Source organism: Alligator sinensis, unplaced genomic scaffold (assembly GCF_000455745.1).
Source record: "Alligator sinensis unplaced genomic scaffold, ASM45574v1 scaffold1378_1, whole genome shotgun sequence".
NCBI lineage: Eukaryota > Metazoa > Chordata > Crocodylia > Alligatoridae > Alligator > Alligator sinensis.
Window position 1 is genome coordinate 644096 of NW_005842781.1, and position 4734 is coordinate 648829.

A 4734-nucleotide genomic window follows, 5' to 3' on the forward strand; every position below is an offset into this window, starting at 1 on the left:
CTACAAGTAGGCCAAATAGAATGATTCAGTAGGTGAGATCCAGGGGGCCATATGTTTTACATCCTTTCTTAACTGATCCAAGAGAAGGTTGAAATGAGTTGACTGATGTCAACAGAGTCCTGAAGCAGGGAGATTTCTGATAATGGAAAAGTCTCTAATCTCAAAGACAAAAGCAGAACAAGATCATTGGCAGAACCCAGATACACTCAGGTTAGAAGTATGGTGCAATTTTAATGCTGAATAGAATTAATTTCTTTATCATGAAGATACAGTATTTTCTTCCTGTGGCACCTCTAAAAACAGGCTACATGGAAAACAAGTGAAAACCTGATTTTGCAATGGAATCTGGACCTGAAAGAATCCCAGTGCATGACATGTGAGTTTAACTGTAAGGTTCATAGAGCAGAGGCTGTCTTTCCTGCTGTACAGACCCAAGTGCAGTTGGGCAGTGAATCACACGACATGCCAACTAGCCCCATCCCCCAACTCCCAATTGCCCACTAGACTACAAGTACGCCAAATAGAATGATTCAGTAGGTGAGATCCAGGGGGCCATATGTTTTACATCCTTTCTTAACTGATCCAAGAGAAGGTTGAAATGAGTTGACTGATGTCAACAGAGTCCTGAAGCAGGGAGATTTCTGATAATGGAAAAGTCTCTAATCTCAAAGACAAAAGCAGAACAAGATCATTGGCAGAACCCAGATACACTCAGGTTAGAAGTATGGTGCAATTTTAATGCTGAATAGAATTAATTTCTTTATCATGAAGATACAGTATTTTCTTCCTGTGGCACCTCTAAAAACAGGCTACATGGAAAACAAGTGAAAACCTGATTTTGCAATGGAATCTGGACCTGAAAGAATCCCAGTGCATGACATGTGAGTTTAACTGTAAGGTTCATAGAGCAGAGGCTGTCTTTCCTGCTGTACAGACCCAAGTGCAGTTGGGCAGTGAATCACAACAGTCCATGCAATCATACTAGGTCCCAATTAGTGCAGTCATCTAAAGCTTTCTGGAGTCCCCAGAACAAGCCATGTGGGTTCATTAGCCCCTCAGTCCTCAAACAATGAGCTAGGCCCAAGAACATTAGGCACCTGAAGGTTCAAAGAAAATGCCCAACTGCCCTCAGCTAGTGCTTTTTAGATTTCTAAGTGATATGGGAAACAGATGATCATAGTAAAGAAGAGCTGGAAGGGACCACGTAAGATCATATCCAGTCCAGCCCCTTTGTCAAGGCAGGAGCATCCATTCCTTGACCCAACCATTCAAGCCAAGAGTCTGTCCAGCCTGCTCTTGGACATTTCCAGGGATGGATATCCCACACCTTCTCTGGGAAGCCTGTTCCAGTGTTTGACCACCCTCAGAGTCAAAAAGTTCCTCCTCAGCCCCAACCTAAATTTCCTATGCTGCATTTTGAGGCCATTGCTCCTACTCCTGTCTCTTTAGAGCCACAGAGGAAAATCCATCTCTGTCCTGTCTATAATCACCCTTTCAAGTATTTTAAGAGTGTTGTCATACCCCCCTCAGTCTTCTGTTCTCAAGACTAAATAATCCTATTTCTTTCAGCCTTTCCTTCTCAGTCACGCTTCACAGGATGGAAATTTTCAAGCTGTCATGCAGAATCCTGGACCTTCCTTTGGGAGAAAACTGTGGAGAAGAGTATCTAGAGCTTCCAGCACACTGGCGCTAGGAAGCAGGACTCCTAGATTTGAAGCCACTCTGCAGGCTGGAGGGGGAAGTGAGGGAGGGGTTCCTGGTAGGTTAAAGCAGGTGCAAGGGGTCAGAAATCCTGGTACCTATCCCCTGGCCTGCAAAGGGAGTGAGGTCTTGTGGTTAGAGTCAGGGATTTAGAAGCTCAAACTCCTTCCTTCTGTTCACATCTCTGGCAGAGTGAAAAAATGGATTAAAGTAAGAGTGGAAGGGAACTGGGAGCCAGGACTCCTGAGTTAACTCCCCAGCTTAGGGAGGAAAGTGACATCTAGTGTCGGTCAGGGGCTGAGTTTCAAAGTCTCCACCCCAAACAATGTCTACTCCGGCAGGTCTGTCTTTTTCTCTCTAAATGAGCAACCTGTCCTCAGGGCATTCATTACAGCCAAGCCTACACAAAAGGTAACATCTGCCAACACAGAGGAGTAGAGCTCCCTTTTTGGGAACCCAGCCAGAGGCTTTATGGGAACTGCCATGGGAAAAATAAACAAGGGATTTACAGCTAGACTTGTTATTCAGGGGAAATTACACCCATGTTTTCAGAGTTTATGACTGTCAAAGGCAGAACAATAACCTGAACTGGCCTCAGTTTCACCTAGCCCAGCTACTTGTAACTCCAGGATGAAGCACATTAGAACATAAAAATATAAACTGCCATTTACTGCATCAGTTCATAGCTCCAGCTTGTGCAGTCTCCTGTTTCACACCACAGCAGAGAGAAGATACTGAAAGGGAGAGGGAACTGGGTCTAATCAGGATTATTTCCCCTGTTCCTCTCCCACTTGCACCCTTCGGCATTTAAGCTCTATGGCCAGGTGGACAATTATTTCAGCTGGAGGGCCACTTAATGAGTGTTGATGAGCTGTTGAGGGCTTCAAGGGTACACCTCTTGTCAAACTGTTAGGCACCACCCTTTGACAGGTGCCCCACCCCCTGGCCACCATCTTGGGAGTAGAAGCCCTGTCCCAATCCCTGACCTTTGCCCCATCACATAGTCCTTGATATCAGAAGGTCCACTCCTTATCTGGGGAACACTGCCCCTCCAGAGGGCCCATACTCATGGTGCACAGTTTGCCCCTAGGGTAGGGCCCCAGAAGTTCTCCACCCTAGGCCACAAGGCACAGGCAGGACCACTCTAACAAACTGCCCCATCACCCTTGACCAATTGGTGGGGGGTTCAGCGGCATTGGACCAAATAAGTCAATGGTCGCACACACAAAATCTTTCCAAAGACATTCATTTTAACAAATTATAGATTAAAAAGCAAATCATATACTACTAAAAATCAAACATTTACTGTAAAATATTTAACTTTTATTTACAAAATATTTTTGTCTTGATTTATGGTTTTTTTCAGTAGCATAGAGGTGATTGCATAATAGCTGAAAATAAAGGGGAGTCTGTGGCTATGGAGCCTAGGTGTAGGAGCCAACAGAGGGCCCCCATGCCCGGAGCATCCTGGTCCCTCAATGCTTCCTTTCCTGTCCAGCTGCGGCCTTCAAATCCATTCACAATCCTGAACAATCAGACCCTGGGGGCAGCAGCAACCAAGGACAAATAAAGAAACCCCATCCAGCATTACCCCCTGCTTACCAGCAGCCCCATACAGACCTTTCCACCGAGGCTGCTGCTGCCTCTGTGGCAGGACTGGAAGAGCAGGGCTTGGATGCATCTTCATTGCAAAAGACACTCTGCCACCTGCCACAGGTCAAGGGCGTCCCCCTCAACTTGGCAGCAGGAAGTTGCCCAGGCACCTCTCACTTGCCTACCCTGGGGTCACCAGCATGACCAGGGCTAACGTGCATGGGACTCTTTAGCCCTGGCCATCCTTGCCCCCGCCCTTACCGGTCATGTAGATGTTGCTTCTGTGACAGCTGCCCAGTGCTCGGGGAACTCAGCCAGGTAGCTAAGTGGCAGTCATGGTCATGCCAGTCATAGTGGGTGGCCTGGAAGTCAAGGGCAGATCATGTAGCATGCCGCTAGTGGATCACCCTCCATTTGCACCAGCTGTAGAAGCAGCAAAAGAAGGACAGGCACACATGGGCCAGCAGCTACAGCTGGGCCAGCAGCTGCAGCAGTAATGGTATGACACCTATGGGGTCACAACATGGCAATTAGCAGGGCCTGTGTCTCCACCAGGGCCCTGCCCAGCTGCGCCTGGGTCTCTTGTGGTTCCTAGCCTGGGCCATGCCACATGTGGAGGCACAGACCAGGGCAGGGCCCAGCCCAACCCAGCCCAGCTTGCATCACCTGCAGCTCCAGGCCCCAGTCCCAAGCATGTGGCCAGGTCTCTCTGCCAACCACATGTGGTTGCACAAAGCAGGACCCAGCCCTGCCCAAATCACCAGCAGCTCCCAGCCCCCTTCCCCTGAACACGAGTTCCCAGCATGCATGCCTGAACTTCAACTTTCACCAGGGGGAGAAGCCTCACTGGGCAGAAGCTTCCTCTCTCCAGTGTCCCCTAACTTGGGGCTGGGGCAGTGAGGCAAGTCAAGGAGTGGTAGTTGGCTGCCTAACAGTTGAAGCCCGGCCAGAACCTACTGCACAGAGGGAAGAGAGGTGCCAGCTTGCTGAGGGGCAGTGGCAGGCTGGAAATAATTCTCTTTTAGAGGGGCACCCATGGGTCAGATACAATCACTTGGTGGGCTAAATCTGGTCTGTGGGCCATATTTTCCCTACCCCTAGTCCAGAAAGTTCTGATTAAGTTGTACCCCTAACTCCCATGCTAAATAGCTACTGATGCCCTTTTCCTCCAAAAAATTGTCCAATCCCTTTGTGAATCTGGCTAAACTGTCATCTTCCACCACATCTCATGGCAATAAGTTCCATACTTTACATGCTGTGTGAAAAATAACTTTGTTAGTTTTAAACTTATACCCTACTAGTTTCATTTTGTGACCCATACAGGACATTGTAACACACCCAGTAGTATTTATATGTGGAGAGCTCACACCCAAGCACTGCTGAGACTGAGAATCACTGGTGGAAAAATAGTAGCATGGAAGACTCTTGTCTAGCATTCCT